At 49.2% G+C, this 13,894-nt stretch overlaps 1 protein-coding gene across 1 annotated transcript in view; it reads right to left on the reverse strand.

The window, feature by feature from the left end:
* Positions 1–7,869, reverse strand: part of LOC141072634 (disintegrin and metalloproteinase domain-containing protein 12-like) — a 66,859-nt gene extending 58,990 nt beyond the window's left edge. Inside the window, exon 1 of the mRNA XM_073559930.1 lies at positions 7,148–7,869. The gene's annotated coding sequence lies outside the window, so the exon portion shown is untranslated. The remainder of the gene's footprint in view (positions 1–7,147) is intronic.
* Positions 7,870–13,894: the final 6,025 nt, after the last annotated feature.

Below are 13,894 nucleotides of genomic sequence, written 5' to 3' on the forward strand. Positions count from 1 at the left end.
CCATAGCCTATGTCTTGGGTGAAACGAGTGCAGAGATCCAGGCGGGGAACTTTCCAGAAATGCAGGCCACGGTAAAAACACTCATAGAGGCCATGCGACACCAGCAGCAGGCCATGCAGCAGCAACAGGAGGCCATGCGGCAACAGCAACAGGAGGCCATGCGGCAACAGCAACAGGAGGCCATGCGGCAACAGCAACAGGAGGCCATGCGGCAGCAGGCAACCAATCAGCTGTTGATACAGCATATCACGGCAGCGCAGACCAAAGGAGCTGACCGGGGAATCCATGAGGTCCGGAAAGCGGTTCGTATAGCGATTCCCAAGATGGAGAAATCGGGCGATGTGGAGGCGTACCTGGAGATGTTCGAAGGAGTCGCTGGAGAGGTGGAAGACTTGCCGCTGGGATCGAGTAGTCAGACTTGAATGTATCAGGTGATAATTTTGGTACAGCGCAACTCCGAGACCTCACTTTAGCCAGGGCCAGAGAAAATGTATTGTTTGTCAATGGGGAACCCCAACAACCTGGGGCAGATATGGTGTTTCCACACTTTGAATTGAATCAGGATTTGTTGTACCGAGTGGATAAAATACGTGGGGAATTGGTACAACAGTTAATGGTACTTTAGACATATCGAAGGCTGGTAATGGATTTAGCGCATGCGCATGTACTTGGGGGGGCATTTGGGCCAAAAGAAGACCCTCGACCGAATTCTGCAGCAATTTTACTGGCCAGGGGTTCATGAAGAAGTTAAAAGGTACTGTAGCTCTTGTCCAGTATGCCAGGTAACCAGTCCCCAGCCTCACTTTCGGAGTCCTTTGGTGCCTTTGCCAATTATAGAGGTACCCTTCGAGATAGTGGCCATGGATCTGGTGGGGCTTCTCAATAAGTCGGCAAGGGGACACCAACACATTCTTGTAGTTCTAGACTATGCTACCCGATATCCTGAGGCCCTTCCTCTGCGCCACACATCAGCTAAGCTTATAGCAAAGGAACTCATGGGTATGTTTTCACGGGTAGGAATTCTGCAAGAGATTTTAGCAGATCAGGGAACCCCCTTTATGTCAAAAATTATGAAGGAACTCTGCCGGTTGTTAAATGTTAAACAGTTGCGTACCTCGGTCTATCATCCCCAAACAGATTGTCTGGTAGACTCAATAAGACACTGAAGGGCATGTTAAAAAAGGCAGTTTCCAAAGATGGGAAGGACTGGAATCTGTTATTGCCATATTTGTTATTTGCAGTGCGGGAGGTGCCTCAGGCATCTACGGGGTTCTCGCCCTTTGAACTATTGTACGGCAGACATCCACGGGGCTTACTAGATATAGCCAAGGAAGCCTGGGAGAATCAACCCACCCCCCCACAAAAGTGTGATAGAACATGTTGCAAAAATGCAAGAGAGAATGGAGACAGTCCTACCTTTGGTCCGGGAACATATGGAGGCAGCACAACGGTCACAGAGTCGGGTCTATAACCGGGAGGCTCAGGTAAGAACCTTTAGCCCTGGGGATCGAGTTTTGGTGCTTGTGCCTACAGTAGTTAGCAAACTTCTCGCAAGGTGGCAGGGACCAGTGGCGGATCATAATAGGGGTGGATGGGGCGGTCGCCCCGGGCCCAAGGTTTTTTGGGGGTCCAAGGGCCAATCCGGAGCCGCCGCAGCGCAATTTTGGCTTCCCCCAATAGTCGCGTGTCGTGGCAATTGGCGGCTGCTCTGAATGGCTGGCTCAGTCACCTGATCCTCCTCCCCTCTCTCCGCAGCGGCCGCGCTCATTCCGGCCAGCAACTGGCATCACGTGGCTGCATCAGAGTGACGCTGGCCACTCACACTCTGGCAGCGGCTCCTCTGTTCCCTCCCCTTCGTTGGTGTCCATAGATACAGCGGGGCCCGGCAACTGACAGCCCAGCCGACGCCGTGTATCACAGGAGGAAGAACAACTCTCTGGTGCCTGGCTGGTGGACAGTGTTGCAGCAGCACTGCCTGTTCCTCACCTCTCCGAACTTGGGGGTAAGGCGCAGCAGGGTGGGGCGGAGGTATGTCATGACTGACTCATGTGGATGTGGGGAAAAACACTCTTTGTTATACATTTTAGCCCTATGCTGATTGCTCATTAAATATTATAAACTGAATGTACATTTCCTGCCTATTGATGATTACCCTCTAAGAGTACACCGCATAACATCTGGGCCTCCGTCCTTGATCACCGGCACACGTGTTTTAGCCCTTAGTTGCCTACCACATCTTTCTCTCATCTACTTTATGTGGATGTGGGGGGCCTTGGTCAAGAGGGGTGCCGGGTGCCCAGACTTTAGGAACAGCCTCGGACCAGTGAGCAGTGCACTGCACGCATTATGTAACGTAACCCATTCAGGTCCTCACATCACGTCCCCTACGGCCAGGTTCACGTTGGGCGATTTTGTGCGTATTGGCCGTAGGCCTACAGCTTATGTGCAACGTCTTTTTAGGCCATGTCCACACGTGGTGGAATGGTGGCGGGTTTTCCGTACGGACCCGCAGCAAACCAAGTGCTGCGGTCCGTACGGCTGTCAATTCCCGCACGGGGACCGCAGCGCTCAGCTAGCTGTATTTAGGTGAGAGATCCTTCTCAAAACGTAAACGAATTAAAAATGAGTTGAGGAGTCAAATGGGACAAGACAGACTCCATCATCTCTCTTTAATGAGCATTGAACAGGAGCTTGTGAAGAGTCTCGACCTCTCAGAAATCATCAACGACTTTAGCACCAAAAAATCTCGCTGAAAAAGTCTGTGAGCAGTTTATGATCTTCAGTGTCAAAAAAAAAAAATCCGAGTTTCTAGTCCATTCAGAAATTGTTGCCTGTGCTCATTGCACTTTTCCTGTTAGGCCACCACCCACAGATATACATCTGTATAGATACATAATTATGTTGAATTATTGTTTAATATTATGTTTCCATGTTCTTATTTGCACTTACATGTGGTACGGTGAATGTCGCCTTATGTTTACCTTGTATGAAGAAATACAGGCCAGTATATACCACATTATATATATTGATTGTTGATTTTGAGGAATATTTAATATTATTTATATTTTTTGACCATACAATACAATTGCTTGTGAGAAAAAAGTAATTTTTCTTTGTTTTTATGGTGTAATAAATGTTACAATTTGTATACCTAAAAATCAGCATATGCAGTGTTTTTGTGAGAAGAGCCACAAAATTTTGACAGAAAATGTTTTCCTGGGAAGTGGGGTACAGGGGCCCAGGTTTTATGAACAGCCCCGGGCCCATGGTCCACTTAATCCGCCACTGGCAGGGACCCTATGAGATCATGGAGAAGGTGGGTCCAGTAGACTACAGGGTACACCAACCAGGTCGGAGAAAGCCAGAACAGGTTTACCATATTAATTTGCTTAAACCCTGGAAAGATAGAGAGCACCTTGGTGGGGATCATCCGCTGCCAGCGTTTCAGATGGAAAAGGCTCCGTTACCTCGGGGCGAGGCAGGAGAAGCCCAACCCGCGGTCAAAATTGCAGATACTTTGTCTCCTAAACAGGTTCAGGAGGTCCAGGAGTTCATCAGCCGAAATACAGATGTTTTTTCGGAGCTCCCGGGACGCACCTCCCTAATCCAACATGACATTGTCACAGAGCCACAGGCCAAGGTCCGACTAAAGCCATATCGGGTGCCTGAGGCCCGGCGACAAGCCATCTCGGAAGAGGTAAAAATGATGCTAGAGTTAGGGGTCATAGAAGAGTCTCAGAGTGAGTGGGCCAGCCCAATAGTTCTAATACCCAAGCCTGATGGGTCGCTAAGATTCTGTAATGATTTTAGAAAACTCAATGACATTTCAAAGTTTGACGCCTACCCCATGCCCCGGGTTGACGAGTTGATAGAGCACTTTGGGCAAGCACGGTATTTTACAACTCTGGACCTCACAAAAGGTTATTGGCAGGTACCCCTAACAGAGGCGGCGAAGGGAAAGACGGCCTTTATAACACCTGAGGGGCTGTTCCAGTATAAGGTGTTACCCTTTGGGTTGCATGGCGCTCCAGCAACGTTCCAGCGGTTAATGGATATTGTTCTCCGTCCCCATCGCCGCTATGCCTCAGCCTATCTAGATGATATTATTGTGTTCAGCACCAATTGGGAAAGCCACTTAGCAAAAGTACAGGCAGTGGTAGACTCCCTGCGACAAGCAGGGCTAACTGCCAACCCAAAGAAGTGTTCCATAGGGTTGGAGGAAGCCCGGTACTTGGGTTATGTAATTGGGAGAGGAGTTCTCAAGCCCCAAGTAAACAAAGTAGAGGCAATCCAGAACTGGCCCCGTCCCCTCACAACAAAGCAGGTAAAGGCCTTTTTGGGTTTGGTGGGATATTACAGGCGATTCATTCCCAACTTTGCAACCCTGTCTGCACCTTTAACAGATTGTTTAAAAGGGAAAAAATCTGTGATGATCCACTGGAATGATCAGTTAGAGGAGGCCTTTACAAAATTAAAAGGGGTACTGTGTGGTACACCAGTCCTGATCACTCCAAATTTCAAAAAAGAGTTCGTGGTGCAGACTGATGCCTCTGAGATAGGCCTCGGTGCCGCGCTGTCTCAGGAGGTTAACGGGGAAGAGCATCCTGTTAACTTCCTAAGCTGGAAACTTACCCCAGCTGAAACCCGGTACAGTATTGTGGAGAGAGAGTGCCTGGCCATCAAGTGGGCACTGGAATCGTTGCGCTACTATTTGCTGGGGAGAACATTTCGGTTGGTGACAGATCATTCCCCTCTTATGTGGATGAGTCAAGCTAAGGAGAGGAATGCCCGAGTCACCAGGTGGTTCCTGTCCCTGCAAAACTTTAAGTTTTCAGTGGAACATCGGGCAGGCAGACTACAGGGGAATGCAGATGCCCTGTCCAGAGTTCACTGTATGCCATGTGTCCACCCCTCTAGGGTTGAACATAGGGGGGAGGTATGTGGTACAGTAAAGGGTGTTTTACTGGATGAAAGATATGTTTCTCCCAGCAGATTAATGTTTGGCCGGGTTTTTCCCTAAAGACGGGACCTGTGATGTCAGGGTCACGTGATCAGCCCATGTGATGTCTACCTCACTGGTGGGAGGGGTTGGTCCCTATGTAATGGAGGTTGGTAATTGCCACAGTGTGAGTGTGTTTCTGGAAACTACAGGAACTTGTGTGGACTCAGCCTGGAACTTGTATATAGGATTCCTGTGCTGCAAGACTCGGAAGAACCCCGGGAATGGCACCTGGCGGGTGCCGCAGGACCTGGCAGCCGCTTAGTTACGCCCATCCCGTGCAAGGGGTGAGTCTGGGACCAGTGGTTCTCCAAGCTGGAGTATGGGTTTTATTTCCCTTATGTTTTGTTAAGCTGCTGGTTACTGAGTGACATTAAAACCACTGAAATTGGACTTTATGCCTGTGTGATGCCTCGTTACTGCCGCCCAACTATTGCCTACCAGAGCGAATCCCTACACAACCCACACTATACAGACCTCATGGAGACAAAGCATATATCTTACCCATAATCCCGTAACCGCCTGTCCGCCGCACCACATAACGCCCCGATGCGCGTTTCACGGGTGTGCTTTCTCAAGGGGAGCGTGTGCAAGATTACCTCATAGCATCTAAAAGTTCCCATTTTGCTTTAAGACAGACAGCGCCAGCAAACAGCGCCTCCAAGTCACAGCTGCATCGTGTTCGGGCACCGGCATGTGTGAGGTCCAATGCTAGATAAATGGATGACATGGTTATTATCTGGTCCGCTGACGGGTCTGATATCCCCAAACTCATGAGTTTTCTGAATAACAACAATTGTACCTTTTTTTTTTTTTTTTTTACCTACACCTATAACAAAACCAACAGTTTTTTTTGGACTTACGAATACTCTGTTGATGACAAGAATAAGGTAAAAACTACTTCTCTCCACAAGGAAACTATGGGCAGCACCATTTTGTCATCCCAGACATGTGAGGGTTAATATTCCAGGGGAAGAATTACATAGATCTAAAAGAAGCTGCAGTGACCATGAATCCTATAGTAAAGAGAGAGGAGAAACCTGTGCACGTTTGAGGGAAAGAGACTGTCAGAATAGGTCTTTGGAAAAAAAAGCAAAAAAAAAAAAAAAAACTATGAAAAGATATGGAAAAATTACATAAAAAAGACCAAAAAACAGGAGAATCAAAAACCCATATATGTCACCACCTATAGCAGGCCTGGGCAGACTGCGGGCCACATCCGGCCCGAGTGCTCCTGTGCCCGACACAGCCAGAGGGCTGGAGTCCTCACCTCTGTATGTCAGAGTTAACCCTTAGCTCCCAGCTTGTACTGTTCTATGTCCTGTGCAGGAGAGGTAAGGGTTAAGTCCCCCATAGTGCTCCCCCTGTGATCTGTGGCTTATCACATCCACTCCATAGACTGCAGTAAGGATTCCCACCCCCTCTTGTCAGCTCAGTAGCGTCGCTACTGGGGGGGCAGAGGGGGCCATTGCCATGGGCCCTATAGCTTGCAGGGGCCCACTGGGAGACAGGGCCACTTATGTCATGAGGCCGCGTCTGAGGTGCAGGGAGAAAGCAGCACAATGCCGGCTCCCGTGTCTGACAGACTGCACAGTGGCAGATTGCAGAGTCTCAGTCCCTGCAGTGTTCTGTCCCCACATGAGGCGAATGGAGGTGTAGTTGATTGGGGCTGGGAGAGATTCCTACCTTCCGTTTCCTCAGTGCAGAGCAGACAGGACCATTGTTGCTGTTCAGTGTTCACACCAAGGATTGTGAAGTCCAGACTTGTTTATTGGAAATCTGGACATGCAGCGTATGATTGGTAATGCAGTACTTCTCCAGAAATGCAGGTGTAACAACCCAGGTGGTACAGCAAGATGCAGCAAATTGGTAAAAAAAAACTGAGGCCTTTCACAGCCCGCACAGGCGAGTCTCTCCCTGGTGAAAATGAAACTAATAATGGCAGCTAACAGGAAGAGGAGTGACTGACCCGGAAGTGGAAGGCATGTACTAGAATTAATTAGCTGCAGGCTGCTGTACAGAAAAAGACCAGCAGGTGGCAGCAGACCAAATGCAAGACTACACAGAATGGAAAAAAACACAATCTATGAAACCATATAATCATAACTTTAGACGGAACAGCACATGCAGTGTGCGATACTTTCTCACCCCAGAAGCTCCTTCCTGGCCAGCAGCAGCTGCAGTTACTTTCTCTCTGTGCAGACTCTGATTGGCTCAGGCACGCTGGGTCCTAGTGCCCTCCTCACATTAAACTGGACACTTCCTGGTCCTGCCTCACTGCCTGCAAACTTCATCGGTAAGTGGGGATGGAACTGATTTTATACATTTTGTTTGGGCATGTCATGATCACTGTGGGTTGAATGGGGGTATGGTGGGGGCTAGGGCACTGGGGGTGAATGTGAGAAGATTGGGAGAGGAGACATGTTGCTGTAGTGTGAATGTGAGAGGATGGGAGCATTGTGGGTGTTGGGGTGGTGGAGATGAGATAGGGCACTGGGGGGTTGATGTGGGAGGATGGGGGTATTGTGGGGGAGGGGGACAAGGCACTGGGGGCTGATTATTCTACTGTTTTGATATGAAATTATATGCACTCCCATCACATGTCATAGTTGCTGTCTTGGGGGGCTGGAGATAAGGAGATAGGGGTCTTTTATACTTGCGGGCTGGGTCTTTTATAAGTATTAGTATGATAAGCATAACAATACAGGTTAATAGCAATAATACGTTAATAAGGGGTTAATATCTAAGTATTAGCATAACCAGGATAAGTATAAAGCCAGAGTCAGACTTGCGAGTGTGACTCTCGCACCTGAACACCTGGCACTGCCGCCGGCACTCGGACCGGAGTAGGCGGCTGCATAGAAATACATGCAGCCGCACTTTCTGGTCCCGAGTGCCGGCGGCAGTGCCAGGTGTTGAGGTGCGAGTTTCTCGCAAGTGTGACCCCGGCCTTAGCATAAGGGCGCAGGCAGACGGCCGTGTAACTCGTGAGGATCGCAGCGCAATCCTCGGACTGCCCGCTGCCGCTCCTGACATGTGACAGTGTGATGGATTACTATGCAGCTGTCACACTCAGGTCAGGAGAGCCGACTGTCAGACCGAGGATTGCTATACGATCCTCGCATGAGAAATCTGTCCGCCTGTCTGCCCCCTAACAAGTATAACAATGCAGTAACCCCGAGCTGCATTCTATTAATAATTTCATAATTTATTAGTATAAAGTTACTAAAGGAACGGGATAAATGTCTGCAGTCGCTCTGAGACTACAGACGGCCAAGTCATGATATGGAGCGCCTGCTGTCATGATGGGGAGCGCCTGCTGTCATGATGGGGTGCGCCTGCTGTCATGAGACCCCAAGACCACTGGTGCGATCAGGCGGTCATGTGATCACGTTTGCAATGTGCCTGTGTCGATTAGATTAGTTTGACTTCACTCAATAGAAGATAATTGGGAGAAGCCGACCCGTCATCACACCACCCCCTGCTCACATCAGAGATGCTGGGGCCATTACTACTGTACATAGGGGGACTCGGGCAAATATTCAGTGGGCACTTAAGAAGCATTATTATTTATAGGGGCACCAGTAGGGTAACTACTGGGTGGCAGACGGTGTTGAGGCGGCTGTCAGTCAGTGCCGGGGTGAGGTTACAGCCGCCACTCTCTATACACAGAGCAGTGACTGAAACCGTGCCAGCGCAACCCCTATGACTGGAAGAGCGAGGCTGCCGGGAGGAATAAAATTAATTTCCTCCCTGCAGCGGGGCAGGAAGGAAATTACATGATGTCAGAACGCTATTAACAATTATACTGTGTATTGGGGGAGCAGTGGGGACATCATTATATATATATATATATATATATAGGGGAACTCTGGGGGACATCATACTGTATGTATGGGAGCTGTGGGATCATCATACTGTGTATAGGGGAGCTGTGTGCCCAGCATACTGTGTATAACGGAGCTGTGTGCCCAGTATACTGTGTATAAGGGAGCTGTGTGCCCAGTATACTGTGTATAAGGGAGCTGTGTGCCCAGCATACTGTGTATAACGGAGCTGTGTGCCCAGTATACTGTGTATAAGGGAGCTGTGTGCCCAGTATACTGTGTATAGGGGAGCTGTGTGCCCAGCATACTGTGTATAAGGGAGCTGTGTGCCCAGTATACTGTGTATAGGGGAGCTGTGTGCCCAGCATACTGTGTATAAGGGAGCTGTGGGAACATCATACTGTGTATAAGGGAGCTGTGGGAACATCATACTGTGTATAGGGGAGCTGTGTGCCCAGCATACTGTGTATAAGGGAGCTGTGGGATCATCATACTGTGTATAGGGGAGCTGTGTGCCCAGTATACTGTGTATAACGGAGCTGTGTGCCCAGTATACTGTGTATAACGGAGCTGTGTGCCCAGTATACTGTGTATAAGGGAGCTGTGTGCCCAGTATACTGTGTATAAGGGAGCTGTGTGCCCAGTATACTGTGTATAGGGGAGCTGTGTGCCCAGCATACTGTGTATAAGGGAGCTGTGGGAACATCATACTGTGTATAAGGGAGCTGTGGGAACATCATAATGTGTATAGGGGAGCTGTGTGCCCAGTATACTGTGTATAAGGGAGCTGTGGGATCATCATACTGTGTATAGGGGAGCTGTGTGCCCAGCATACTGTGTATAAGGGAGCTGTGGGGACATCATACTGTGTATAGGGGAGCTGTGTGCCCAGCATACTGTGTATAAGGGAGCCGTGGGGACATCATACTGTGTATAGGGGAGCTGTGTGCCCAGCATACTGTGTATAAGGGAGCTGTGGGGACATCATACTGTGTATAGGGGAGCTGTGTACCAAGCATACTGTGTATAAGGGAGCTGTGGGGACATCATACTGTGTATAGGGGAGCTGTGTACCCAGCATACTGTGTGTAGTGTAAGGGAGCTGTGGGATCATCATACTGTGTATAAGGGAGCTGTGGGATCATCATACTGTGTATAGGGGAGCTGTGTGATCATCATACTGTGTATAGGGGAGCTGTGGGATCATCATACTGTGTATAGGGGAGCTGTGGGATCATCATACTGTGTATAGGGGAGCTGTGTACCAAGCATACTGTGTATATGGGAGCTGTGGGGACATCATACTGTGTATAGCGGAGCTGTGTGCCCAGCATACTGTGTATAAAGGAGCTGTGGGGACATCACACTGTGTATAGGGGAGCTGTGTGCCCAGCATACTGTGTATAAGGGAGCTGTGGGGACATCATACTGTGTATAGGGGAGCTGTGTGCCCAGCATACTGTGTATAAGGGAGCTGTGGGATCATCATACTGTGTATAGGGGAGCTGTGTACCCAGCATACTGTGTGTAGTGTAAGGGAGCTGTGGGATCATCATACTGTGTATAGGGGAGCTGTGTGGACATCATACTGTGTATAGGGGAGCTGTGTGCCCAGCATGCTGTGTACAAGGGAGCTGTGGGCTCATCATACTGTGTATAAGGGAGCTGTGGGATCATCATACTGTGTATAGGGGAGCTGTGTGCCCAGTATACTGTGTATAAGGGAGCTGTGTGCCCAGTATACTGTGTATAAGGGAGCTGTGTGCCCAGTATACTGTGTATAAGGGAGCTGTGTGCCCAGCATACTGTGTATAAGGGAGCTGTGGGAACATCATACTGTGTATAAGGGAGCTGTGGGAACATCATACTGTGTATAGGGGAGCTGTGTGCCCAGTATACTGTGTATAAGGGAGCTGTGGGATCATCATACTGTGTATAGGGGAGCTGTGTGCCCAGTATACTGTGTATAAGGGAGCTGTGTGCCCTGCATACTGTGTATAAGGGAGCTGTAGGATCATCATACTGTGTATAAGGGAGCTGTGTGCCCAGCATACTGTGTATAAGGGAGCTGTGGGATCATCATACTGTGTATAGGGGAGCTGTGTACCAAGCATACTGTGTATAAGGGAGCTGTGTGCCCAGCATACTGTGTATAATGGAGCTGTTGGGACATCATACTGTGTATAGCGGAGCTGTGGGATCATCATACTGTGTATAGGGGAGCTGTAGGATCATACTATGTATAGGGGAGCTGCTGTGAGATCATCATACTGTGTATAGGGGAGCTGTTGGCCCATTATACTGTATATAGGGAAGCTCTGGGGGCATTATACTTTCTATAGTGGAGCTCTGTCGGCATAAGCATGGGAGTTGTGGGTTCATCATACTGTCTATAGGGGAGCAGTGGGGACACCATACTGTGTATAGGGGAGCTGTGGGATCATCATACTGTGTATAGGGGAGCTGTGGGATCATCATACGGTGTATATGGGAGCTGTGGGATCATCATACTGTGTAGAGGGGAGCTGTGGGATCATCATACTGTGTATAGGGGAGCTGTGGGATCATCATACTGTGTAGAGGAGAGCTGTGGGATCATCATAAGGTGTATAGGGGAGTTGTACATGGGGAACTTAGGAGACATAATTAAATGTTAAGTGGGCAATTAAACATTATTGCTATAGGGGCTCTCGGTATTGTGACCATCAAAGTTGCAGAGGAAGTATTACTTTCTAGGGACAAAATGTGGAGGGCACATGCACAGGAAATGAATAATTTCTTGAAGGCAATTTTACCATCTAGAGATCACAAAGGAGGCATTATTACGATGTAAGGGGCACAGTGGTAGCATTACAATGTGGGGCAGTAAGAGGAAGCTCTGTGTACCACACAACAGAGGCAGTAATAGGGACACATACGGCAGCAGCGGCTCAGCATTGGGGTATCAGGTGCAGTAATAGGGACACATACGGCAGCAGCGGCTCAGTATTGGGGTATCAGGTGCAGCAATAAGGACATACGGCAGCAGCGGCTCAGCATTGGGGTATCAGGTGCAGTAATAGGGGCACATACGGCAGCAGCGGCTCAGTATTGGGGTATCAGGTGCAGTAATAGGGGCACATATGGCAGCAGCGGCTCAGTATTGGGGTATCAGGTGCAGTAATAGGGGCACATACGGCAGCAGCGGCTCAGTATTGGGGTATCAGGTGCAGTAATAGGGGCACATACGGCAGCAGCGGCTCAGCATTGGGGTATCGACAGGATGAGGAGTTTGTGCAGGTTGGGAATACATTTACACATGGAAACACGAGAAGCAATGGGATGAAACTGAAAGGGAAAAGATACACAATAGATATTAGAAAAAACTTTTGGACAGTTAGAGTGATCAATGAGTGGAACAGGCTGCCACAAGAGGTGGTGAGTTCTCCTTCGATGGAAGTCTTCACACAGAGGCTGGACAGACATCTGTCTGGGATGGTTTAGTGTCTCCTGCATTGAGCAGGGGGTTGGACACGAGGATTATGATTCTACATCTGAACGGTGCTGGAAATGTGAAGTCAGATGTGTCTGTTGTAATCTCTGCAGATGAGTCCTGGCTGCGGAAGTAGTCATGTCGGTCTGGGCCAGATGGAATAGACGGGAAAAGTGAATGACTTCACCTGAAAGAACGTCAGCGGTAAGTCACTATCTGTAACTGTACTGTAATCTCTATATGTTCTGCAGAACTGGTATCTACCAGTATATGTCACCATATGGCGGTAATCTCAGTGCTGGTCTTTGTATGGGGATTTTCAATAACACAGCGGTCATCTCCTCAGGTTCCCCTACACCACCATAGCTATAATCATGATTACCTAGTTAGGGGCCACAAGGAGACACAGACCGAAAGAGGCCCTGTGCAAGAACAATGTATGGGCCCTTTGCAGCCCAAGCGCACCTTTTTTTGGAGGTAGATATGGGCCCCCTTACCTCTTGCGCCCATGTGTGGCTGTTCAGGTTGCACCAATGATATGATCCATTACAGCAGGGGATCGCAGAGGATACATTTTGCGAGGTAAAATATAGTTTAAAAACAGTCAGTGAAATATTTTCCCTCACAAAATGAATCCTCTGTGATCCCCTGCTGTAATGTCAGTGTTGTCTTTTGCTTCCTCCCCTGCCCAGGAGCTGTGGTATGCTCTGTACACGGTCAGACACAGACAAATTTTAAAATGAACTTTTCTTCGTGGGAAAACCCCTTTAATGTGACCGGCTTCCTCTGCCTGTAGACACGTCGCGCATCTGCCACCGGGATCAGCCGAATGATGGTACCGCCCAAGAGGCTTTGAGAAAGTGTGTGTCTGAGTGTGTGTGTTAGAGAGAGTGAGTGTGAGTGAGTGTGTGTGAGAGAGTGTGTTGGTTCGGCCCTCCACAGCAGAGCCAGTTTCTCATGTGGCCCCTTGGGAAAACTAATTGCCCCCTCCTGCCCTATAGCAAAGAACATAACCAGATAAAGATGATTACCAATAAATACTTCCCAATGCTCAGACGCAATCCTGCTCCGGAGAGTCTTCTTCAGGAGGGAGCTTATTCTCCACAGGAACGCTCCCTCCCTCTCTAATGTGCGGACCCCCAGTCTGGTAACGGATGGTCCTGTGAGAACGTCCCGGCTGTCCACTAAAGGCTTCTTTATCTGTGAGGATGGCAGATGTGGAGCATGAAAATACGCAGCAAACACCAATCAATGTATTAGGAAAGTGAGGGGTGAAACAACTGTTATTCCTGACTTCATGAATGGTAGCAGCTCCTCTGTCGTATATATGGCTACCGCCAACACCTGTGATCTCTCCTGCACAAACACTCCAGCAGCCATCAGTGACCTCCTCAGGGATTCAGTAGATCCGGGGGTCCGGTTGACATGTCGGGTACGTGCACGGCCCCTAATCCTCACTGTAGATCCTGGGGTCCGGTTGGACATGTGGGGTACGTGCGCGGCCCCTAATCCTCACTGTAGATCCGGGGGGGTCCGGTTGGACATGTGGGGTACGTGCACGGCCCCTAATCCTCACTGTAGATCCGGGGGGGTCCA

The sequence above is a fragment of the Dendrobates tinctorius genome, unplaced genomic scaffold, assembly GCF_039654945.1.
Source record: "Dendrobates tinctorius isolate UK_male_01 unplaced genomic scaffold, ASM3965494v1 ptg000282l, whole genome shotgun sequence".
In the NCBI taxonomy this organism is placed as follows: Eukaryota; Metazoa; Chordata; class Amphibia; order Anura; family Dendrobatidae; genus Dendrobates; species Dendrobates tinctorius.